General features: G+C 44.5%; 1 long non-coding RNA gene across 3 annotated transcripts in view; it reads right to left on the reverse strand.

Annotated features, from left to right (window-relative positions):
* LOC118286553 overlaps positions 1 to 26284 on the reverse strand; it is a 50616-nt gene extending 24332 nt beyond the window's left edge. For 2 of the 3 annotated variants that reach the window (XR_007029775.1, XR_004785409.2), the window contains exon 1: positions 25985 to 26284. This is a non-coding gene — a long non-coding RNA (uncharacterized LOC118286553). The remainder of the gene's footprint in view (positions 1 to 25984) is intronic. The other variant, XR_007029776.1, reaches the window with a different exon arrangement.
* Positions 26285 to 27101: the final 817 nt, after the last annotated feature.

Below are 27101 nucleotides of genomic sequence, written 5' to 3' on the forward strand. Positions count from 1 at the left end.
GGAAATATTCGCGGCGCTATGATGTCATCGAAATGCTCCACCAGTTAGCAGGTATAACCAAAATCCATACCTCAGGGCAAATTCATACTGTTTATACAGCTCACGCCTAGTTGGAGGCGAGATATTGAAATGGGTAAATGCCGCATTTTGCAGTCTGTCTTTTCTTTGTTGCTGTTGTTAACCACCGTGTCACTGACGTATCAAGAGTCGCTACTCACGTCATCTATCATCTTTGCAAAGGCCATAGTGTCGGAGAGAGGGGACGGGACTTAACAGAGAACGCGAATGAAAGATTTGATTGGGGACTATTTGATGGTGGAGCTTCACAAATCTGGGTATTGTATTTGGAACTGGATCCGGAATTGGAGTAGTTATCGCGAACCCATCCCTGGTCGTGAAGGAGGGATCTACCTCCCTCTTGCCCTCCACTGGTTCTCTTTCTCCTACGGAATAAGGAAGAGAGTTTAAAAAGTTTTTCACACATTTAAATCCACTGCACTACACTCAGATGTGGCGCAACGGCATGCCCCGGGGTGGGGCAAACAGTCTCAGGTAGACTGGGTGTCATTTTCCTTTGCATTACATCCACAATCAGGTCCTAACCCACTTCATGCCTTTATGTAATAATCTGCCGCACTGCAGGCGAGGACAGGCGAGGAGTGTAGAGTGGCGGGGTGCGGAGACCTGCCGTCGCACACGGGGGACACAGTTGTCGTTGGAGTGTACACATTAGCGTCTGTGTAATTACAGAGGCAGCGCGGTGTGTAATTTGCGTCATCGTCACCACAGAGAGAGTGAACGAGCTGTGCAGGAGGGCAAAGGTGTTACTATAAAGGGGGAAAGAGGTATGTGTGTACAGTACAGTATGTGATGCCACACATACATACGCCACCAGGGGGCAGTGGAATAGTTCCCACAGGAGCTGGGAGAGAGGAGGGAGGCGGGTCGGGCTTCACTGTCAGAATACAGGTCACACTCTGCTTATCTCCCCGGTTTCCTTCACTTTTTTTTTCTCCATCCATTTTTTCTGTCTAGCTTTGCTTTCCCTCCTCTCGCCGTGTTTTCTCTGAATCCCACTCAGACTCCACTCCCCTTGCCCTTGTGCGGAGCGCCTCAGTCCCAGAGTGAGGCACACAGAGTTATTTTCAGTACAAACACCTCCGAGCTCGGCAAAAAATTACTGTACACGCCGAAGGCCCCACTCACGAGAGGTGAGAGGTGGTTCACGAGGTGTTTTCGGAGGCGGGGTGTCGGAAGAAGTGAGCTGAGCGCGGTGTGTGGGCGGGACGCAGCAAAACCGGGGTTGGGGGAAAGATGCACCGGTGCTGCATATGGTGGGAGCGAGTGTAGGTGAAGTGTGTGTGTGTGTGTGTGTGTGTGTGTGTGTGTGTGTGTGTGTGGACGTTCACATGGTGTGTGTGTGTGTGTGTCTGTGTGGACTGTGTGAAACACACAAGCCTCACATGCTGAAGAGATCGACCAGAGGAGATGTCTGGCCAATGTCTTTTCTTCCATGAACGCTGCTGCTGCTGCGGTTTTAGGGAAGCTGAGAAGTGTGATTGGGGAGGAATTTTCTGTTTAGTTGTGGTCATTTATGAGGAGTGGGGTGTGTGTGTGTGTGTGTGAGAAAAGAGAACGCCTGAAAATGTCATGTGTGCTATTAAACTCTGTTGTCAGCACCAGTGGAAGAAGTTCTCAGATTCCACACTGCCGGTACAACAATCTGAAAATACTTAGGTAAAAGTAAGCAAGTATTATCTGCAAAATGTCTTGAGTATAAAAAAATGATCATTCGGCATTATTAGATCGCTAATCCTGATGAATCAAGCAGTAGATATCTGCCGTGGCTTGTCAAGTTTCTTTGGTGATTTACTTTATATTCAGTTTGGTACTTTGGTACCAACTGAGGGGTCACATGACAAATCCGAAGGGTAAGAGGATCATTGGGGGTAGGAAAAAACAACAACAACAATTAAACCATGTGCTGCTGCATAAATCTGTACTGCATGCATTCAATTTCTGGAGTTTTCTATGAAACGGTGGATAATTTGACGTCTTTGAGCTTCTAACACTTAAAAAAAATATGAAACTATGTGAGAGGTTACAGAGGAAGTCGCTCTTTGGTTTCCGTCAATTGAGTGCGTTTCCATAAAAACCAGCAAAATACACTTTGGTATGTGTTTCCATCCATTGGTTATGGGAACTTTTGGGGATATTGGTTAATTATTAGAACGCTAACACTGATTTTTGCGGCTGGGGCCCCCTTTCAAGGTTTGACGAGATAAATGTGGGACGATTACTGGGAGACGAATGAATATTAAAAAACGATTCTGCTATTTGGATCTTTTTTTTTTTGTCATTTTCTGGACTTTTCTCTAATCTTTGCTTTTTGTAAAACATTAGAATAGATATTTGAACAAAACCGTCGAAGAAGTTAAGAGTAGAAATGTCTAACGACTCATAAACATCTGAAACATAACTTTCTTTTAGCCCAAAACGTTTTCAAACCACTGGGCTCGAGCTTCATCAATGTTTTATATATTTGATACGCTCGTCACATGTTTAAACGTACGTCAAGCATTAAGAGAAAATGTCGAGTAAAACGTTTCCCTCTAAATGTGTTGTTAGAGTGTAAGTATTTTAAGAGAAAAACTACGGTACATGTAAATTGTACTTGAGTAAAAGTACGTCGTTACTTTCCACCACCGGGTGTCAGTGTGTTTGTGTAGGCACGTAACGCAGGCCTGACGAGGTGGAGAGGGCACCGGCTCAAAAGCCAGCGGTGGCGTGTTTGTGTCTGTGGGCTGGTGGGTGGGTTAAGCGGGTGGGGTTTTATTTTTGGGGGGTTGCATCCATTCCCGGGTGGATGGTGAAAAGTGCAGCACAGCAGAAATGCATTCCAAGGTTGGGGGGAGCGCTCCACGGGTTCCACGACTATCAGGTTCTTTGGCTGGGCTGCGGGTTTGGCTCCGTCGTAGCTTAATGGCAGGAAAAGAGGGGAGAGTGTATAGATGATTAGTAGTGAAGGGGCCAAACCAGAGAAAACTGTTTTAGCCCCAACCTTTTATTGTTTATAGATAAAAAACTTTGCCAGAGCCTTTAAAAAAAAGAAAAGAAAGAAAAGGCGAGCAAAGTGGGGAAGAAAAATCGCAGCCTTGGACCATTTAAGAACAAAAAGTGATTCACTTCAGGAAGAGAAAGCTGCTTGTTATGTGATGGTCAGCGTGTCTGTGCATGCTGATACATGCATGCATGTGTGTGTGTGTGTGTGTGTGTGTGTGTGTGTCGCGTAGCCCGGAGAAGCCTGCAGCAGGCCCCGTAGCCGCCCGGACTGCTAATGAACTTGGATCGGCGTCCGCGAGCGTCGGAGCTGAAAGGGCCCTTTCTCCGGCTCGGTCAAGCCGCTCAGCTGTCACTCGCTGACCTACAGTTCTCTGATTATGTCACTGTCGCTCAGAAGGCCAGGCTTTCATCCATCATTATGGGCCACAAGTGTGGACGGCCCAATCAAACGGCCCATTAAAAAACCTTTACTGGTCTCTTTCAGTTTGTTTCCCCCCCGGGGTTACAGACACTGAATTTGAATAGATAATGAACAACAATGTTGAAAGAGGAAAATAAATAAAAGTATTCTGAGTACGGGGGTATTTTTTTACTCTGCAGTATTGGTACTTTTACTTAAGCGATGGATCTGAATACTTCTTCTTCCACCACTGCAGTCTGTGTGTGTTCAGCCTCTTGGATCTGGAGGAATGCATTGAACACCAGTCGCCAGGGGCAACAGGCCGTTGGGAGGAGGAGGAGGAGGAGGAGGGGTCTGGTGTCCACCCGTCCACACCTCCCTCTCTCCGTCTCCCTGCCATCCTCCCTTCACAGGGGCTTTGCCTTTGGCTGAACGCTGGGATTCTTTCACAGAGGCTGCCGGTTGCCAAGAGAGAGCGAGCCCCAGAAAAAGCTGGGGCAAAATGTATGTGGGTCACTGTGAGTCAGAAGGGCGCTTTTCATTCTCCTCTTCCCTCCTTTTATTCTCTCCCTCTCTCTCTCCTCCTTTTCGTTCCTTTGTTCCTCTCGGGTCTCTCTGGCTCGCTCCTACCAGCCCCGCGACTGAAAAGATAACACCGATGTGTGTCAGTCCCGTTTATTATTCTCCCCTGCGCACCGCTAAGACAAGGCCCAATAAGATGCGGAGCGGTGCGCTGTTGACTTATCAACTCCCCCCCTCTGTGTGCACATCTCCGACTATCTCTTTGTGTGTGTGTGTGTGTGTGTGTGTGTGTGTGTGTGTGTGTGTGTGTTTGGCTTGTGTTCCTGACCCATGGACAAACAAAACTCTCTGTGAAAAAAAAAGGGGGACGGACTCCACTAAAAAGGATCTAGAGCAGATGTTTCGCTGGCCTCGGTCTCACTTCCTTTCACCAGTCCCCGACTTCTTCTTTCCCTTCCTCTTTTTCCCCCTCTGATGGACGCTGAGCGGTTCGTGCTGTTGCGGCGGAGGCCGCCCCTGTTGGTCTGGCCCGACTGCGCGGACGCGGGAAAAAAGTCATCCCGGCTGTTGACACTGCGAGGACGGATCAGGAAGACAGCATGCGCCGTTGGCCCGGGCTCTCGCTTATATGTTTGTCTCTGCCTGCCATATGAGCCATTCGTCTCGCTCTCGTCGCTGCTCTCGCTGGCCGCTCGCCTCTTTATTAGTTATCAACAGTCGATAGGGAAAAACAACTCCCAGGCCGAGCGGCCCGCAAAGTTCATCAGTGCCGTCTAAACCAACCAGACCTTTGAAAACCCCTATCTGTGGTCATAGCTACAGAAGTTTCAGGTTCAGTTTCCTTTTTTTTTCCTCTTTCCTTTTTTTGTGACGTGTCATCTCTTTTAGAGGCAGTGAAAGTGAGTGTGTCTACAATGGTTGGCCCTCTTTGTGTCTGTATCCTTCCCAAGGTCGAGAAGAACCCTGACAATGGGGTATGAAGTGTAGATATCCCAGATATCCACATCAGAGCTAGCTATTATTTCATTAGATTGATATCAGGTTGTTGGGCACCACCCTCTTTCTCCCCCGTTCGCCCTTCTGCGGCAGAGTTTCTCATTTCAGCAAAGACAATGGCCTGTCTATCCTGCGGTGCTGAGTAAATGTCAGGTACTGTCTACCCTCCTCCTCATCTATTCACTGAAATGCTCCAGGGGCTGAGGGGGTAGATATCCATCTAGCGAGGTCTGTACACATGTGTGCTACACGGCGCAGCTCCAGTCAAGTCGCCGGATCGAGTTTCCCCCCGTCACGTATAGTTTACAAGAACTTACACAAGCTCAAGAGCAGATTGCAGGCATCTTAGCTGCGCTTAGGCATTATGAGTGCTTTTCTTCTCGGCCCCAAACATATTGATTTATTGGTGGATTATCAGACAGATCCCTGATTGAAATCATGAGTTCGGGGGGCTTTGACCTGAAAGCAGCACTTGACTGCCACAAGTGAACTATCGCTCGTCGTCCTCAGTCTGGAGAGGATCATTTTGTTTCAGTCTGAACTGGAAACTTTTTCTTCTCCCTGGTTGTTCCATTCTGACTCGGATCGACGCAAAACCACACAATATCTGCAATTTGACCATTTTTGGTAAAACTTTATTTTACTTCAACCAAATCTTATATCAAAGGCAGAGCAGCTTGATATTTAAAGCTCAGTTAATCAATGTGTCAAATAATGTGTGCGTGGAACTATAGAGTTATCGCCTGACTGCAGTTCACCTTTTTTAGCGCCGAATCAGAAGTAATCATACTAACACACCTGAAAACACATGTCACATGGCCTGTCACATACACTGAGCATGTTGTGTAACAGGAAGCAGATTTCGCACTCCGCAGTTGGAGTGCGAACAAGAAAACTATGGTGAAAAAGTAAGAGTAGAGATTTCTTCTCTTGGGCGACGAGGTGGAACTGTTCCTGACAGTTAGTGTGCACAACTTTTTGCATTCGCCGCTGGTGGTCGAGTCGTGACGAGAACCGAATCCGGGCTGCGTCATCGTTTCCAAACGTCTCCATTTTTGCCCGTTCACACTTACGACCCAGCCCTGGAGTTTTCAGACTAAAATGGCGCGAGGGGCGTTTCCAAACTTCTCCACACCTTCAGGTGCTCGAAAACGGCGGAGAAGTCTGGACAGCAGGCGAAGACGTTGCAACAGTGAGGTGTTTTAAGACGAAAATCTAGTCATATGGATCCATCCACCCATCCATCCATCCATCTATCCATCAATCTTTCCATCCATCCATCTATCCATCTATCCATCTATCCATCTATCAATCTATCCAAATACTACTTTGCACAATGAAAAACACAATAAAGATTTGGCGCCTTTGTTCTTCCAGGTACAGACTGAAGGTGGATTAGTCGTCGCTGGAAAAAAGGGAAAAATCCTTCCTCACCTTCCCCCTCCTCGTGCTTTTCCAAAAGGTCAGCTAAATGAAAGGGGACATGGCTCCGATCTAGATTGGGGGTTGTTACTCCTGGAGGGACTGACGGCATGTGTTATGTTATATCATTAGGATAATAATTCCTCCGATATAAGATACCTCTGGCAGTCCTCAGCTTTTTCATACCTCCGCAGCTCTTTGCTCTGGACATCTGGCAGACATACGCTCCAGGCTCACGGTGAAAAAAGGGAGGATGTGGGGGCAGGGGATCGATTCCATAACTCTGCGCGCTGCCGACTGAGAGCTCGGGTATTTTCAGTGAGAGAAATATGGCTCTTTAAGTGTGAGCGAGAGCATTTCTGTTATCAATCAAACCGTTTCGATTGCCGCTGATGGACTATTCCTAAGCCAGAATCTGTTTCTGTTGTAACTATCTGAGGCGAGGAAAACCAACCCCCCCCCCCCCTGCAAATCTTCAGTCACCTGATTTCCTGTCTCTGATCTGAGCATTTTTTCTTCTCACTTCCTGCTCGGCTGGTTTCCACCAGATATTTCGAGAAGCCCCGTCTCAGTGATGATGGCAACAACATGTGCGCCGCACACTTGTTCTAGGCTTCAGTGTGATTTGAGCAATAGGTCATAATGTGTTGTGACTGACTTTGTTTATAAAGTCCTCCGGAGCTTAATTGCCATCAGATGATATCATTAACCGGGACCTACTTTCAAGGACTGAATAAAGGGGGGCGGATGAGCATTATGAAAGAGATAAGGGACGTGGAAATCCTGCGTAATTTAGTGGATGCGCTGAATGTCATTGAAGCCACCAGGAGGAAACTTGGATCGCCACATTGTGCAAAATATGGAACAATGAAGGAAAGACTTCCTTATCGGACGGACAATCTTCTCTGTGGCTATAGTAAATAACAGGAACAGCAGTACACTATCACAACTTTGCATTATCTTAACCTCTCCCTCAGTATCCCTCTGTGGCCCTTTCGCAGGAAGACCCGTCCACCTCCAGTCGAGCTCCGTTCATCTCCCCAGTTTATTTTTTCTTTCCACCGCTCGTGTCCAGTGAGGATTTTGCCAATGACCTAGTTTTACTCAGGATCTCAATAGGGAGCGTTGTGCCAAACGCTCCCGATGCCAGACAGGTCCGAGGACAGGCCACGCCAGATAGCGTGAGAGTGGAGAATCCTTCAGGAGGATCAGCATCCGGCTCCATTACTTCAGTACAAAAGTACCAGTACAACACAGTAGAAATACCCGGTAGAAGTGCCGCTTTCAAAACATTACCTAAGTAAAAGTATGTAAGTATAACCAGGAAAATTTACCAAAAGTATCAAAAGATGCAGAAAAAAATGGCCCCTGTGACTGCTGTATCGATGGATCAATGTTCCTCTTATTATACTATTACTCATCCATTAATGAGTAAACTCATTCAAAGTTTTTGAACTGTTGAAAGGCTGCAACTAATGATTATCTTCAATGTGGATTCATATGCTGATAGAGAGGAGGAGACACAATGTCTTTTAAATGTAGGGATTACACTACACATGTTTCAGTGTCTCTCTCCTGGAAGGCATTCATAAGCTGCTTTCAGATATGCACTGAAGCCCTCTGGTAAAAGCTTCGGAAAAAACGTCATAGTGGGCCTGTGAGAATACAGCAGGAAAGTGCTCTAGCCAGACGCCAGAGAATGTTCCGGAAACGTTCCTGTTCATGACTGAAAACAGATATTGTGTTGCACTCGGTTGCACCAAAGTGTTTGTGAGGATATATTAATATATTACAACTTATTATATGATTTGTATGCAAAGTCTTGATTGGCATAATAACTAGTTAAAGCTAAAGTAAATGTAGTGGAGTTAAATGTGGTAGGTAAGGTGAAAATAATGTACTTTCCACCGCTGGAGTCGCTGCACTTTGATTTGGAAACGTGGCGGTGAACCATAGATCAAGTGAGCGCGACCTTTGGAGGAGAGAGAGAGAGAGAGAGTCCTCGTCTGTGTTTGTGTCTGACTGCCGTATCCAGCAGCTGTGCTGTAAGTCAGCTCCGCTTCTTGTTCCTTGTGAGTTAAATTAAAAATTTATGAAGCACATAAATTGAGGGTGGGAAAACAAGATCTAGCGGCTCATAGCGGGGTCTATTTTGGTCGTTTGGGTTGTTTTAATGTTGCCGTTCTCATCAGTAATGTTCAGCTGGCTACTCCGGGGGTTTTTTTTTTATGCTGGAGGTACTCAAACCGAGCTACCTCATGGAAAATGTGCATCATTACCACACTCGGCCTGGCGCGCAACAAACATCAACACACAAGGAAACGTATTCAAGCATGTACACTCACACACACGTACACACAAGTACCAATGTCAGTGGGCCCAGACGTAGCATATAGTCACTCTGTCTGATGCTAGCATACAATTTTTCAAATGTCTGATGTATCACTTCCTGCTCCAGTTTTGGGATGGAGGCGACGGTGGGAGTTGGGGATGGGGGGAGGTGGGCGTTTTCCCGGGGCAGCTCCGCCTAATGAGCAACTCTTTCACTGAACCAGACAGTTTATGGGGTGGCTGCCAGCCTCATTAAGAGCAGCTCTTAATTGCCCTTTTCTAGCCAAAACCCAAAAGCTGAAACATCTGCTGGCCCAGGAACCCCGTTCCTCCTCCCGCTGTACCCTCTCTCCGCTCTGCTCTGGCACCGGCCGATCGCCCGCCGCCCGACGTAACCGACTTCTTCCATGACAACAAAATTCAAGCAGCGCGCCCTCTAGACCTGCACGACACAGCTGTGTTATGGCATACGACATAAAACAAGCGACAGGTTAGCACTTTGACAAAAATCACTATAGGAGTCAATGGCTACTTGATGCCAAATCAAAAATGCTGAGATGGAATGCCCAATTAAATGCATTGGTTCTGATATTAATAACTATGTTTTTGATGTTACAACCAAAGGACACTTTATCAAGTACATGAGTACAACCTAATGCGCCCTTTGCAGCAGCCCTGCGATAACGTCCATCTTTACGAGGGTCATAAAGTTTTTAGTAACATTATCTGAAATATTGTGTAAATTCAGTTTCTGTTGTGGTTTACTTTATATTGAGGGGTTTTTGTTCTCTGTATTTATATACCAGAGGTGACAAAATATTAGAAACACCTCTGAATATAATGTAGGCTCAGCTCAACACCACCACTACCTATGACCTCAGTGTGAAAACATATAATTAAAATAACGTTTTTGAAAGTGTGAACGAAAAACCTTACATCATTGGCACCCTTTACAGCAACTTTATGGCAGAGCAGTTGTGTTGGATTACGCTGGACGGCAGAGGTATATACCTAATAAAATGGGCACTAAATTGTTTACCCTAGAAGGCCTGACAACACTTTTGAACACATTTCCTTCTTCATAAAACTTTTCGCTCACATTCATGTTTACATTGGCAAGCAGTCTTCTTTTGAGAAGGCCCATATACTTAAAATAGAAATGGATGAAGTAACCGGGTCGGAAAGTAAAGACAATGCAGGAGTTCCTTAAGCCTGTATTCTCAGAAATCACCAGCAGAGGGCGACTCACTGGTTGCAAAAAAGGTCAGTTTCGATAGAAGTCTATGAGAAAACGACTCTACGTCTTACTTGATTTGTAACATCTGTAAACATTTTCCTGAGGAGTTTTTGGTCTCAACCGCTAGTTTCACGTCTTCTTTAGTACTGCATAATGTTCATTTTGTAAATTGTGATCCCATTTAGAGTAAACTGGACGATAAAGCACAGTATGCATTGGGGTCTGGATACCGTGAGATCGATAGCCAGTACCGTCCAATGGGTGCAGGTCGCAGACTCTAAGTCAGTCCCACCAAACCCCAGACGTCATTAGGATGTTGTTTTTTGGGCTAAATCTGGGCAGTCCGTCATAGCCTTAATTTAGCCCTAAAAAAGTCATTAAAAATTAGGCTGTGTAGGTTAGAGACCTTATAGAGACATCTTTTAGACCAGAAAATGGCGGCTTTTTTCGCCTTTCACTAGCCAAAACTGGATGTGGTTAAACTTTAGTCGTATGCAAAGATGTCTTTTCAATACATTTTTGCAGGGTGGGTCCTCATGGGAACGTGCAGTCATCTTGACAGTCGTCTCCCTACAGCTGTTATCATCGCTAAGGACCATTTAGCCAATAAACTGACAGAAAATGGTGACAAATGCGCCTAAACTTTGCTGTAACCAGCAAATAAAAGCCTTTTTAGCTTGATAAATAATTCCCTATCTGTCGACGGATGGAATAATTGACTCCTCTTTTCACCGTTGACTAATGTTTATGTTCTAAAGAAAATGTTCTCAGCCTCTCTTGGCAAATTGCACCAGAACTGACAGGACACAGACACGTATGAGGCCTGAGCAACGTCTGGCTGTGGAGTCATACTGATGTGAAGACATACACGAACCATCTGGGTCCTCATGGGAGCGTGCAGTCGTCTTCCTACAGCTGCTATCATCGCTAAGGAGTCACAGTGTGTTACGGTACGTTGAAAGCAGAACCTACCAAATATGCAAGAGGCTTTCGCACAAAAAATGAAAAACAAGTGAAGACGAGTAAACGCTGGCAGTGAGTTTGTGTTTAACCTCAACTGAGTGTGTCTTTACTGTCACCATAATTCAAACTGCGATGCATCTCTGCCCCCCCCCCGCTCATCCAAATATGGTTACTTCTGGTTTCATAAGACCAAGATGGCGCTGGCCAAGATGCCAAACTAGACTTCAAAACGGCCGTTCACAAACCAATGGGTGACATCACCTTGGGTTGCCACTTGGCCCGGCCCAATCTCTTGACGAATGTAGAATGGAGCCTCGCGGACGGGCATGGAAGTCATTTTATAGTCACGATGCTCCAAACGCTCCGCCAATCACCTCCAATCATCATCTCCAACTACAGACGCTGAGCTCTGCAGTCTTGAAATGTAATTCCCTCCACCTCGCCAGACTCTTGCTGCATTAGCAGTTGGTCGTACTGTACGTGACTTTTGGATGTTTTCCGTACGAGTTCGTGTTCTGTAAATGTTGTGTATCTCAGGCTCAGCTGGGGGTTTATTTTGTGAGCCCAGGGACAGTCTGTGTCGAGCTACTCGAGATTTCTTTCAGAGCATCACATGAGCAGAACCACCCCGCCAAAATAAGATTCACATTGCTGCCATGTATGGCTAAGACCTTGACATGAGTGTCTAACATCACCCACTCAACCCAGCAGTTCTCCTCAGCTCTACAGAGAATTTTAGTGTCCTTTAACTCATTTTTTTGGTTTTTACAATCTGCAACTTTAGATATATTGATTCACTCTCACACCATCTTTTTGTGTCTTTCCAATGATAAACCCACTGTGCACTACCTGCCCAACACCAACCTGATGCCAACTAGATAGTGAACATACTGGAGCACTTAGCAACAAATAGCCGGATGTGTCACTCAATAAAACAAAATGGGGCTAAAAGAAGAGTGAATATTGCACTTAGATTCATTAGATGGACACAAACACGACACCCCATGAAGGATAATGTGGCTCCCCGTCCTATAGATATGTACTTTTTAAGCTAATAACGTGTCACAAGTAGCGGTGCTGCTCGTCAGTGGACCCAAAAAAACCTCCAAGTGTATGGAGGTTTGACCTCAGCAAGTTGCACATGTGTCCTGCACCTCCGCAATGTTTAGTTTGGATGAAAGTACAGGCTGTTCTCAGCTACACCAAAACACCATCTGTGTGTATGAGTGGGAAAAAAAAAAATCATGACTGAATTGAACACAGGTGTAGTTTTTGGTAACTTTTAGTTTTCTAGTGTGAAAAGGAAGGTGGTAACAACGACGGGACAATGGTGATGATATGATCTACCGTACCGTGAACAAAGCGAAGTCAATTCTCCGACACCGCGTTGCCTTGGTAACAAATCTTTTTAGAGTCTCTGAGCTGAGAAGCGTCGTCGGAGGCTGTGGGAGAGTTTTTGCCGGAGAAGGCCGGTTGATAAGTGTCCCATATACAGACTGGCGGCAGGAGGAGACTGATAAGACCAGCGGTTCAGACAACTCCTCATTGTCCGGTGCCCAAGGTTACACTAATTCCCCGTGTGTGACAGAGGCTTTCGATAATGAGTCACTGTGCGGGCGGAGTGGCCTTCCTTCCCTTTGCGGTAGATACGGCGATGAAAAGAGAGCAGTCCTCTAGCTTTCAGCCATGGAGCTTCTCATATTGTGAATGTTCTATGTTCTGCCTCCTTGTGCTTGCTGTGAATTACAAACCAGAACAGTTTTGAAATACGTTTGGGAACAAACATGCCACTGTAGCATCAATGTTCCGTCATGACCTTTTAATAATCTGAGAAAAAACAGGTCAGATTTCTGGTGAGGGCAAGAAAATGTTTTTTTTTATAGATAGTTCAGTGGGTTGTTACGTGGTTTATGAAGCCTCGAGAAGCCGAAGAACTTCCTCAACTGATAAAGAAACTTCACTTATCCTATCAAATGCAGAAACTACATTTCTTTTTTAGCAGACGTGGCATTTTGTTCAAAATATTTTAGTGATTTTCATGATTAAGACGTTTAGCAAGCAAAATTATAAAATTGAATATTTCAAAACAAGTGTTGAACACGGAATATCAAGTTAAAAAATGCTCTGTGAAATTCAGATGGGCATACTGAGCCAGTTTATTGACCAAACTATTCATCAATGAACAGGGAGGATAATAAACTGATCAATGAATTGGTAATCAAAATGATAATGATTTAATTGAATAAGTGTAACCATATGACAATACTGGGACAAAGTCATTATTATTTTTGCTCTGACTGGAAGGCTAGGGGGGTTTTGTTTCGGGATAGTGATGTAAAAATTGTTACCAATATAGATTTTCTTTTAATGTGTACATGATTTTGAACATAAAAAGTACTCCTCAAAACTACGCACTCAGTCCATAGATCTGTAGATTATACTAAAAACTGCATGACAAGAGCCGCTTCCTCCACGCCGTTCTTATCTAAACATGTCCTGCATTGTAAAGTGTGTCTGTTGTGTTGCACACGAGCGGGGACATTGGTTTCCTCTGAGATTTCCTTGAACGTGGATCCAGAAACTCCTCTCGGAGCAGCGTCGATCTTTAAGCCAAAGCAGCGCGTTCCAAAAGCCGGTTAAGTACAGCAGAAACAAAGTCAGAACCCGCGACAAAATGTCTACACCTAAAGCTACAAGTGGTTAGATTCCTGCAGTGGTAAAAGGCCTAAAAGAAAAAAGGAATGTTTGAAATGATTTGACCCCCATATTTGTGTCTTGTAGCTACAGCGTGAAAACAAGCAAAGGACCATAAAACATACAACTGCGGACATGGTTCGCCCGGCCAAGCGACAGATTTGTTTGCGGGGCCTTGCATGTCGCAACAGCTCACCCTGATCCCTCTCGCACCGCCGTGTTGTGTTTGGGTGTGGGTTTCCCATTGATTACCTGGCTGGGAGGGATGAGACAGGCGGGCAAGTGTGGGAGAGCGAGTCGGGGAGAGCGTGTGCAGCGGAGGTTTTTTCTCGGCTTTTGCAGGCTGCGGACAGCTGGACCACAGTTTCGAGTTTCTCCTCCACTGCGTAGGCTGAAATTTCAGCCCCTGAAAATCGAGGGTAATAAACGATTGGGGCTCTCAAAACAACCCCTTCGTGTGGTTTCTTTTTTTTTCTCCCCGCCCTTTCCCTATTTTTCCTGTCCCGGTTCCTCCGCCCCGGCCTCGGCTCAGCTCCGACAGGCTCTGGTATGATAGCAAATGTGATTATGTCAAAATATTTTACTCAAACATGGTCAAATGGTTAAATAAAAGAGGAAGAAAAAAATCCCTCCGCAGCGTTCGTATTCTGTTGAATCAGCAGGGCTCACAGCTGCTCTAGGCACAGCGTGGTTCACGTGGTCGGGATTATTCCTTGACCGCAGTGTGTGCTCTTCCTGATCTGAAGTCAGTCGCAGAAGGTTTTGAGGAAGTGAGAAGTGCTGATGGGACGGTTGTTTAGCTGCAGCCAGTGAGTAACAACAGGATGAAGCAAGGCTCTGGCGTGGCCTCGGACACGACAGGGGAAGTGGGAGCGGAGCAGAGATGCATCGCAGTTTGAATCATGGTGACAGTAAAGACACACTCAGTTGAGTTCAAACACAAACTCACTGCCAGCGTTTACTCGTTTTCACTTGTTTTTCATTTTTTGTGCGAAAGCCTCTTGCATATTTGGTGGGTTCTGCTTTCAACGTACCGTAACACACTGTGACTCCTTAGCGATGATAACAGCTGTAGGAAGACGCCTGCACGCTCCCATGACGACCCAGATGGTTCGTGCATGTCTTCACATCAGTATGACTCCACAGCCAGACGTTACTCAGGCCTCATACGTGTCTGTGTCCTGTGAGTTCTGGTGCAATTTGTCAAGAGAGGCTGAGAACATTTTCTTTAGAACATAAACATTAGTCAACGGTGAAAAGATGAGTCAATTATTCCATCCCTCAACAGATAGGGAATTATTTATCAAGCAAAAAAGGCTTTTATTTGCTGGTTACAGCAAAGTTTAGGCGCATTTGTCACCATTTTCTGTCAGTTTATTGGCTAAATGGTCAATGAATTAAATCTTTCTTGAATCACAATCAACATCTGAAGCAGACTGTCCCAAAAGGGTGGCACCTGGTACGGAGAATGAGAAGACTACCGGCAATTTATCCAGGTGTGCAAATGTTTTATGGAAATTCCTGAGGGAATTCATCCAACACATTTGTTAGACCTAAAGGATAAACACGATTCAAGTCCTCCTGAACGTATGGAAATAAAACTGGAAGGCAATTGCAAGACCGGCTCTGGCTATGCCTTGGTTTCTTGGCAACCTCTCTGTAAAGACAACACTCCAGGAAGTAGGACATCACCACAACATTGTTGTTTTGAGATTTTTGATTTATATATGACAATTTTTTTTATTTTTTTTGTCAATTTGGGCTTAGTCAGGCTAACTGCTCTCCCCCTGCTTACAGTCATTGAGCTAAGCTAAGCTAATCACTTCCCCCTTCCAGCTGTGAACTTTAGACACTGTGAACTTTAGACACACGAGCAAGCATGGTATTGATCTCCTTATTAACTTCTCAGGGGGGGGAAAAGGGAATTAATGTATTTGCCAAAAGGTTGTCTTCTTGTTTCTTTATATCCTAAATGTTGAAACCTCAAAGTTGAATCGAAGAGTTTCCCACAAATGGGAACTGGCCTTCCTCTCTGAAAGGTTCTACAACTGGACCGACTTGAGGCGGGAGGACTGCAAATCTGCGGTGACTCGTACAAAACGGTCACATGAACGAGGCCTGAGCAGTCAATCAGTGGAGCAGGGGTTTCACAACCCAGCTGTCGGAAAGCTGAGCTCGCCTCTCTCCTTACTCAGCAGAGCAGAAAAAAAACACACACTCTTGTCTCCTCATTTCCTCGCTCGCTCTTTTACCCTCCTCCCTCCTCCATCCCTCTCCTCTGTGATGAATGGAAGGTATGAATTCTCTGTGGCCTCCCTGGGTTTCTCTCTGAGGCCCTCAGCAGCTGAACAAACAACACGCTCTCGACTTAAAGGCGCAATCAGGAATTTATTTGAACTATGTACGTTGCGGGTATATTTGTGTATGGCCCTGAAAGTAGGAAAATAGATTTTTGTAGGGCTGTCATAACTTAAAACCTTGACTTTTTTTTACAAAGTCTGCAACTGTAAACAAACCTTTTTATGAGCTGGTGCTAAGCACTCTCATGTATCAAGAGCTCAGGTAATAAATTTTAATGAATAAAAAAACGACCCACACCCAAATAAATCATTATGTAAACAAAGCCGGTAATGGGGGGGAATGTCTCTCAGCTTGAAACATCTGGACTCGTGGAGGAGGTGGTGGTGGTGGTGGTGGTGGTGGTGGTCGCGAGGAGGGAAAGGGAGCGTTGTTGGTCAGGTCTGGAGGGGTGGTCCTCATGGTCAGGAGTCAGACCCAGCTGTTGTGGCCTATTTATCCATGCCACAGCCCCAGAGGTTGTGGTGGCGGAGGGTTGGATGAGTTAGTGTGGCAGAGCATGAAACAGAGGGAGAGCGGAGGGAGAAGGAGTCTGTATGACCAGGGTGGGGGGGTGGGGGGGGGGAGATGGATGGGAATGATGAGAAGCAGATGGAGAGTGTGTGTGTGTGTGTGTGTTTGTGTGTGTGTGTGTGTGTGTGTGTGTTTTTTCAGAATCTATCTGCCTGTGACGCAGGTCGAGCTCTCCAGGTGCATTGTGGGTAGCCTAGAGGAGAATAAGCTTCCAGCTTCTTGTGGCTCCAGATTGATCACAGAGGACTGGCTGTGGTGATTTTTGCCGTCTGCAGCGGTGGGAGAGCTATTCAGTACCAAACCATCAACTTAAAGATAAGTAGGGATGTATTAACTGACAATGCACTTTAAAGTATCAAAAGTAAAATGTCCCGTGGGAGTCACAGTCTCATGTTGGTATTATTAGTTTATACTGAGGCATCAATGTATTTTTAAGTACTTTATAGGGTCAGGGCCCATCCAAAGGGCCACAAGATCAATTTAGAGGGTTGTTAGATGATTAATGGGAGAAGCAAGAAGAAAAAACAATGGTCTGCTTCACAGATTTGCTGTCATTTTTATTTTCCCTTCTATAAACGTTTCTGTTTCTGAGACATACTGGATAACTTAACCCTCTGGGACCGAAACTATTTGAGAGTTAGTTCTAAACCAGAGTTCGCAAGCCAAAAAGTTTAGGAACAAACACTCTGTTTTGCTGTCTGAGATTTTCCTGTGTTTTTTTAATATGAACTCTGAATTATGAAAAGTCTCTGGCAACAACACATGCAAAATAAAAGCAGTCAATTAACAGCCATGCAACACTAAGGTTATAGCACTGACGATGCTGACGTGCTGATGTTTCGCAAGTGTAAGTTCTATCTAATGTCATGCCGACACACATGCAGCTGAGGCTGATGGGAACGTCAATAGTTTTGCAAGTATCCACCACATTGGCGGCGCCACGCAAAAGTGTGATGAGCGCCAACGTGATCACAGTTCATCCTGAGGTGGACGCGAGTGAGCGTGAGAATCAAATGACACGACAATCCATCAAGTAGCTATTGAGACATTTGACAATTCATCGCCTCCCGTAAAGTCGGGCCGCTAGCGGGGGCTAGAAACAGAAGTGCATCACCCTCCAAAAAAGCGAGGAAGTTTAACGCGAAATAAAATAGAAACGCTAATAAGTAAAGCACACGTCCTCGAGTTCAAGACCTGAGTGAATTCACCATTTTTCCACCGCTGTCAGGCAGAAAGGTGAGGCTGTGGCTGCTCAGTGAGATGATGCGAAACACACAGTAGAGCGCTGGAGGCCTGACAGCTCCTTAACGATCTGCAGGCCGTGTAATTCGAATGGTCCTCGCTCCCCCTCCACCCACCATCCATCCATCCACCCACCCACCCACCCACCCCTCTGTGCGCTGCAGCAGCCAGAACATTCCTCACACATCTGGCCCCGGAGTCTTTTCCCAAACGCTCCCTCTCCCACCACTCTGTGCCGTAATTACCCACAAGCCCTGTGTTCTCCTTTTCTCTTTTCTCTTTTTATGATCCTCAGCCCCCCCCTCCCCCCCCCCCTCCCCCCCTCCCCTCCTCCTCGGCTCGAATCATAAAAGCATGGAGCATACAAACGTCATTTATAGTCATGATTTAGAAGAACAGGCATCCTGGTGTCTATAGAGATGTGCCATCCAGAAATGTGCTTTTCCCTGCGCCCAGCATGTGTTGCCAGGGCTTATAAAAAGACAAACATAATGAATCAGTTATCCAGTGTGAACTGCAATTTTGTTCTCCGGATAGTTGTTTGCCCCTTGAGATGTTTGTGCTGTTTTGAAGCAGCCGAGTAAGGAGTGGGAGTGGGAAAGAGCATAGTTTCTGTTTATATAAATGTCTTATGGGACGGTGCGACTGGTTTCCAGAGCCGGAAAGTAATACCCAAGTACTGTGCTTCAAATTTTGAAGTACTTTCATTGAGTATTTCCACGTTAACCAACTTGATACTTTACTCCACAGTTTACGGATGCCATTTTTACTTTTCAAAAAACATATAAGAGGCTTGATAACACTGTTAAAGATACGTTAATGTATGTTTTCAACGTTTAAACCAGTTGTTCATTATCTTTTTGGCTTCCGACCCTTTTAAAAAAAAAAGAAGCAGTGTTTACCACCTGCTGTGTTTCAGATGTTGGGGGTTATTTTCCCCCCTTTTACGGTTTCCATTTACATAACAGTTTCAAGCCCAAAGATGTAAAATTATCCACTATTTTCAGAAAGAAGCAAAATAAAACCAACTAATTAATCTAGCAGAAGTTTCGTTTTTCTTCCGTCCTACACTAGGTCACGATCCACTACCCCACCATCCTACCAAACTATATCTGAATAAGTAGAAATATAACCAGCTACAACAGTAAATGCTACTCAAACACTGGCACATTAACAATCTATTAATTTCAGATAAAACAAACCATGCAGTTACCTACAACACTAATGCTACCATGATCACATATTCTGCTAACATCATGAGGAAATCATGTTGCTAAGTAATCCTGTAAGTAACAAAAATGTTGATACTGATCGTATCAGTAAAGTGTTCACTGGCAACCTATTTGTTTAGTGATGACAGCATGATTAAACTTTTTTTTTTTTTTTTACTGTTGTGTAGACATCGGTAGTTGTTTAGGGAAGGAAAGGGTTTGAGAGGAAAGAGACTTTCATTGTGTTTATTAGCATATAAACAAAACCACAATATTTCTGGTTACATTAACCAATGTGGTCTTGTTGCTGAAACACAAGCACAGATGGGACTGTGTTGGACGACCACCATTCGCATAATTGAACCTAAATGTAACTTTTTATTTCCTGAAGAAACACTGCCTGCGAACATAATCCAGACGCTGATTCCGTTTTTCACCATAATGTAATTAGGAAAACTATTTGTATAGAAAACAGTTTTATATCAGCCACAGGTGACATCCTTCCACTGATTATTGGTACTTTGAGTACATTTCACTGCTGGTACTTATGTACTTCTACTGAAGTAAGATTTAACTTTATTAAACCAGGAGAAAGTGCCACATATGCCAGTGTCATATGCCCGTCTACGAACCAATCAATATCAAGTATAGGAAGATGCAGCCCACGTTGGTGATGACAACATTCTTGAAAAAATTCTTTCATGTTCATCCGAGATCGCAATGTGAAATCAAAACTAACAGGATCAAATGTAAACAATGTAACAAAGACACAAACCTTGGTTCAGACCTTGGTCCAGATTTTGAGGTATGAAAACACCCTGAGATTAAAAATCTGGAAGGTTCTGGCCAAGGTCACATAAACATAAACAACAAACCAATATGAACGTTCCCAGGTTCCCAGCATCGACACTGTGTGAGTGTCCGGCTACCTTGTCATGCAAAACACTATGATGAGCTTACAATGGGAGTATTTGTACATAACCTAATCGCTACTTTGGATCTGAATACTTCTTCCATCCTTAGCTGTGTGTGAGCGCGAAGCATCTGGGTCAGGGGTTCATAGTACGTGGGGTCGGTCAGCCACATGTCTTAGCGTCCACAGGAAGTGAGGGCGCATGCGAGAGGGCGCGAATACAGGAAGGCGCTTTGTTGTGGCTCCCTGCCAGGAAAGACCTATTGTTAAAAGTACCCGTCAGTGTTTTTTATCTGAAGGCACTGTTTACTCCTGCTTTGTCTGTAATCTCAGGCCCCTCGCTCCTGTACCTCCCACCGCTGGCGCTCCGCCACACATTTGTCTTGCAGCCCTTGTGTTTTTCAGATAGTGGCTTACTTTCACACTGTGGGAACAATTGTTGCGACACTTGAGTGCCTGCTATCTGAATTGGATTAAAGGTTTGTTTGGGGGTGGATAACACCCACTAGAGCTGATGGTGGGAATACATATGAGTAAAGAGCAGTCTGTGACAATAACACACAATACCTGTAAAATTTAAAGGAGGCAGGAGGTTGATGACAATAAAGGGAAGAAAGGAAAGCAAAAGTTCTTTCAAGTATGAGTTCTCAGGTCCTCAGAAGCACGTTGGAGTTATTCTTATGTCTTCTTTATTGTTCCGAGAGGAAAGAAATCAGACACTTGTCTTTAGCCTTCACCGAGAATCACAACAACCTCAAACAAAGGTTCCTCTGCAAACTGGTGCGAAACAGATTTATGACCACTAACTGAGGGACTGGTTCAACACCTACATGGGTCATTTGCTCTACTTGAGGAACATTTTGTTGTTCCATGTGGCTCCCGTTAGTTTGATCTTTGGGGTTTAACTCTGAAAGACTTCTCACAGTTTGGTGTCGGTGTGCTAGACGGTAAAAAAAAAGTCCCGTCTGTGACTAAAAATACACCCAGACAACTAGTTTTCAAATTAATAAAAGCTATGCTACTGTGCAAAACTCTGACTTTCTATGGAACCACTTCTTTTCTTTTTTGAACCCGAGTGATTCTCTTCTATGTGTTTGTGATTTACCGACAGTTCAGTGCATTTTTTAAAGGCCAAAAAACTTTGATTTATAACGGCTGATAGATTTTCGAATAGTTGGTTCCGGATTTAGAGACATTTCTGTCTTTGTTTCAGACAGAAACCCCATCAACAACATGATAAATGTGGCATTAGTTTGCAAAAAAAAAACCAGTGCCATTGTACAAAAATAGCAAGATCTTCCAAAGAATGTGCTGCAAGCAGCTTGTTTTCCCTTGACATCCTGTTTTATGATGTACTTGTATAATATGTAAGTTATAGCATTTGATATATTTTCTCTGTTTCTTATTTAGTGATACCTCAGTGTTTTTAGGGGGAAAAAAAGCTTGAAAAAACTGAATGATTATGGCATCAGTCTGCTTTCAAAAAAAGTCTGTGCCATCGCAGAAGAAAAGCTCCTCTCCGAAGAACATTTGTTGCTGGTTGTGTGTGTGTGTGTGTGTCCCCCCCCCCCCCGAGATCCCTGACATTCCTTCTCTTTACTATCTGACTGTACGCTCAGCGGCCCCGCAGCCCTTGCTCTCCCCCCTTCAAATCCCCTCGGCCTGCCTTCAATAGAAATGGAAATTTGAGGCCCTCCCCTCCCGCGGCTCTCCGTCTCCTCGCTCCACTCCCCCAGAAACGGGCCAGGATGTTTTGAGAAGTGGGATATTGCTCCTAATGGATTCCAAACACCACAAAAGTTTATTAGGAAGCAGGGCATTGTAAAAGCAGGAGGTGGGGGTGGAGAGTAGGCGAGGGGGGGGAGGTTGGTGGGAGTGTGGATGGTTTGGTTTGGTCTTTTGCGGAATATTCATCTCTAATCCTCTCTGCTGTAGGAAATCAACATTAACCTGCTCCATATTTTTACTATTACTGGGGTTTTATTTTTAGTACAGCCCGACACTTTTAGACTCTTCCAGATCAACTTACTCATTTTTTTTTCCTTCTTTGTACTGCACAGTTTCATTGGTGTGACGGATGTAAATCAAATGACAACATTTGCCCGGTCATTCACAGACGTAACGTTTGGCAACCTCTCAGATATTACTAACAGAGTGGAGATGGATGTGGCTTCAGATGTCGCACACAGCAACAGTCACAGTGCCCCTTCCGAAAAATGATAGTATGAAAAAGTGGAATTTTTCTCAATGGGTACAGTATAATACTCGGGTGTGTATCTCCTGATTTATCACTTTTGGAGCAGAGAGGTGCATGGTCAGGGTCAAGGTCAACAAAGATATGGCCCAAGATATCTCCATAAATAAGAGGCAATCTAAAGCTTGTATTGATTAGAAAATGATTCCCCATTATAAGATAACAAAATGGTTTCATGCAAGTTTTTTCATCCTATCGACACCATGTTAATGAAAAGTGCTCTATAATTGAAATGTTTTATTATTATTATTTATTACATTAATGCATTAACTTTTGCAATCAAATAACAGTAGAGACACGATATACAGCTTATTTAGATTCACCAATCATTCGTCATCAGAAGTTTTTATGGCATCATGATGACTAATAGAAATGGCTTTATTACATGCATCGCCCCTCCAATGCCCCTCATGACCTCAAGTGACTCTACAGGGAATAATTCTCAGTCATCAAAAATAGACATTAGAACATAGAGAAAAAAATGATTGATGAGAAGGAGATGAGAAGATTGCTACCACTCTCCTATCTGTCATATCTATTTGAAGCAACAGCCAGGAGACTGTTATCTTAGCTCACCTTCAGGTTGACCTGGCTTTGTCGAAAATATGTTTGTACAGATTAAACTAACAAGATGTAACGTGTCCATTTGTGAGATTCAGGGGATTCAATCATCTTACAGCTCCAGATCCCCCAAAAAATAGTTCCACCAGGACATAACCCCGCATGAGTGCTATCAATCTTCCCGTCTCGCTCTCGGCGAGGAAAACTAATGGGCCTATCTCCCAAAAGTCAAACAATTCCCTTTCACGGAATGATTCATGCCTCTTCTATCCATCTTTCAGATCAGCCAGTATGTAAACCAACGTGCATCTTATGGAGAATTCGTGTGCACATGTGCCTCGTGCGTAGGTGTGCGTGTAGACATGCAGTGTAAGCGAACGGGGAAAAAAAAGTGGAATTAAATTGAATGCCCTTTGCAGTGTGTTGGCTTGTGTGCTGAAGCAGTTTTCCTTGATGTCCGTGTGTGTGTGTGTGTGTCTGTGTCTCTGTGTCTCTGTGTGTGTGTGTGTGTGTGTGTGTGTGTCTGTGTCTCTGTGTCTCTGTGTGTGTGTGTGTGTGTGTGTGTGTGTGTATTCATGGCCTGCACTTGGCTGGGTCCATCCTTGCGTCAGAGGCCCTAATCTGGTCGCCTCCTCACAAAGCCTCCCTTTGATGTGCCTCCACCGCTGCTGCTTCCTGCCATGTTCAAATAACGCTGCACAATCAAATTGAGTCTGCCTCCACTGAATGCATTAGTGTTTAATAGCGTTATTGATCAGGCCCACAGAATAGTTCCACAAGCCCCTTCTCTCAATTCTTTCCACGCCTCGGGGCTGCCGGCGCCGCTTCAGAAGTGAAGCAGTGGGCTGAGGAGCCCTGGCAGGACCGAATACCCTCCGATGACTTTGCCTCTCAATGGGCGATGTGAGCTCCTTTAGAGAAAAAGGTGGGATTGCGTTTGTGATTTCCTGCCTGATCCTTTAATCCTTTAGTCCCCTTTTCTTAGACAACAACACATAATTGCACTCCTCAAATCCTCATTTGACCCCGCACGTACTGAAAGAGCCACTTGATGATTCGCAGCAGACATCCGAAGTTAAAGGAAACGTTGGACATTTTTTGGGGGGAACTATGCTTATTCTTAGTCTGTGTGGTAAACATGGAGCTGGAGAAAGGAGCGGGTTAGCTTAGCTTAGCACAAAGACTGGAAACATTGGCCTGTTGCCCCTAGTTGCCTGTCCCCACAGTACTTATGATATTAGTTGTTAACCAAAAAATGTAATATATTCAGATTTTCGATGGGTGTGAGAGGAGATACTTCTCAAACGTACTGCAGATTTTGAAGAACCCAACACAAAGGAAAAGATAGCAGTATGGTGACTAAAATGCAGAGCAGAACTAAAAGATGTGGGTTTTATGTTGCATGGCTAATTTTGAATGAGAAGATTGTTTAAATATGTCTGTGAAATTGTTCGAAATCGAGTCATTAAAAGCTGATTAGGAACTTTAGGAACCGATTTGAGACGATAAATCATGGTGCTATTCGCTACTGCGAACTCTTAACGCTCAGGAATGAAAGATGGTGGACGTCTTTTTGCTAATCCTCAAGTTGCGTCTCCACACACGTCTACTCACGTGTATGATGATGTGTGTAATATCATAAGCGAACCCAGAACGTCGGAAGCCGAGTCATGTGCCACTTAATGACATGCAGACCTGTCTGCAGCTAGCTGTAGCTCGTCAGCCGTCAAAGAATATCCACAATGTGCGCAAACTCAAGGAAGCTGGTCCCCAGCTTTTGATAACAGGACACACCCATGAACAAATGAAAACACATATAATGCAACAGCTGGAAGTCTACCTATAGCTTCCAGAGAACTTCTAATTGATGTCTATTATTAGCCGTAATCTACTCTGTTCAATTTCCACCTTTGGAAATAGCTAAGTCGTTCCCTGTCTTTATGTCAAACAGTCTCCAGCCACATGTTGAATGGACAAACATGAGTGATGCTGGTTTACTTATGAAGTGAATTAGTGCTCCGTGTTGGCCTCAATATATCACGAGCCTGTGCTTTATTTGAAAGTACAGACTTCTTCACGGAGAGTCGAACTGTCAGCTGTTTGTGGCCTTGATGTTGCCAGGCTATAGTGAGCGTTTTCACTCTGTCTATAGAGAGTCTTTCATAGTTTTGCCGCTACAGACCAAATTAATTCATGAGAATTGACGAACTTTGCGTCTCCCGACGTCTCAACTGCACAAATGGAGTGAATCTGTCAAGCAGCCAACAACTACAGCTGTCACCGATGACGGGAAAAAAAAAAAATAATATGAACATTCAGAGATAATGAACCTGACTGCTCCAATCATCTGAGGGGGTGTGTGACTGATAGACAAGGTACACTAATGTGTTGTTGTTTTTATTCATAACTGTGTTCCACAAGACACAAAGCTCCTCCTCCTTGGATTAATGGCGTGTCTTGTGTGGACTAATCTTTACGTTTTTACCTCTGCTAAAAGTTTACTTCACATAAACAGATGTTGGGGGGGGGGGGTCACCTTCAATGACCTGCTCCATAGGAGCGTGATCGGGGCCTTGGTTCCGACACAATTGGACCAAATCACTCACACATGAAGCAATATAGCCACGCAGCATACTCACGGAACGGTCAGAACCTCGGCTACAACTCAATATCAACCATGTACACCTATGGGAAACACGATTAAAACAACAGGCAGCTAAATCAGCATATCGCATACACACGGAAATTGCACATGTCCGATATGTCCGTCGTGATATTCCAAGCTAACAACACAAGCTACATATCAATTGAGAGCTCAGAGTTCACTCATTCCAAACGTGTTTTTATTATAACTCTCCGACCAGCTGTCATCGAATGAGCAGCCGAAAAAAGAGGGGAAAAAATTCTGTATCGAAAAGTGACAGAAAAATGATATCTTGAATCACATGCTACATGCTAAACATGAAGCTATGAAGCCACACGGCATTTGCAAAGAACGGGGGAGACGCTCGGCTACAAGCCGATGTCAACCCTCTTCACCGACACGAAACACAATTAAAAAAACAACGAGCAACTAAGTCAGTATATCGCGTAAACACGCCAACTTTACATGATAACATATTACAGACTCGATAGCTGCTGCTACCAACATGCTAACAACACAGGCTACATATCATGCTAACGCCCAGCCTGTGCATATTCCAACGCTTATCCTTCCTCTATAACTCTCAGACAAACATTCAGCTGACCAGCTGCTGACCAATGTTTGTATCAACACAGCGACCGCACATAAATCATGTCTTACCGTCGAAGTATTTGCAGGAGAAGTTGTGTTTTGATCCATAAATCCAATTCCGTTGGCTAGCACAAAGACCGCTCCTCATTTCAAGATATTTATCCGCCTGGTCCGTCCTACTTCGCCTACACATGCGGAAGTCGCATGTCAAAATGGCGTCGGGGAAAAAAGGCGTCACAGGGGGGCTCATCCCCTCACAGATAGCGAATGGTGCTGTCCGTCGATTCTACTGGCTCTGACGGTTCTATAGACGTGTCAATCACCCAGCTTGACCAATGCGCCGCTGAGATACAGGCCTCTGTACTTTACATTGAGTCCCTTCGAAGGTCTGACAACATTACGTCGCACTACAAAGATCGTTTATGGAGCGACAGATGCTCACCCGTCTTCATTAAAACAGTTCTGTTAGATGTCATCAGTTTGAAACCTCACATGGAACAGAGTCTGTCTGAACCATGTCCCTACTAAAGCCTGTAACTTTGCCCTGATTCCCTTAATCAGCATGAAATTTGGCACAGATTATGTTCAGATGTTGTTCTATGGATATCGAGAGGAATGGGCTTCATCTACATTATTACATAGGAGATATTCACTCTGAAATCTTTCATTTATGTTGTGTTACATCTTCATTTACTATGACCCAATAACATCTATACTTGATTCTTAATCTCTGCTGAAATCTCACAAGTGTAACCTTTATATAGATACCAATATTATTAATATATGCTATGTATACATATATATATATATATATATATATATTGCAAAGATATACTATTTTCATTTTGGGCATGTCATTTTTTGAACAGGGGCCTGGAGCATAGCTAACCAAGATATAACATCTGAATTAGTGAAGTTTTAGGTTTTTTTAAATATGCTAGGCTAATAGGCTAAGCTAAATCATCCCTCTGCTGCTCAGTGGGAACAGAGGAGTGTAGTAGAAAGGTAAAGGGGGGGGCGGCGGGGTCAGCTGAAGACAGGAATTTTCTGAGACATACTCTGCTCCCTCCTCCTTCAACGGGCCAAGTATAGCCGTTAAATCCCCCTTTCTTCTTACTGGTGACCCGTGAGTGATGTGGGGGAGGGGGTCACAGGGTCAGTGCGGGAGGTGGGGAGGAAGGGATGT

The sequence above is a fragment of the Scophthalmus maximus genome, chromosome 15 (genome assembly GCF_022379125.1).
Source record: "Scophthalmus maximus strain ysfricsl-2021 chromosome 15, ASM2237912v1, whole genome shotgun sequence".
Taxonomy (NCBI): domain Eukaryota; kingdom Metazoa; phylum Chordata; class Actinopteri; order Pleuronectiformes; family Scophthalmidae; genus Scophthalmus; species Scophthalmus maximus.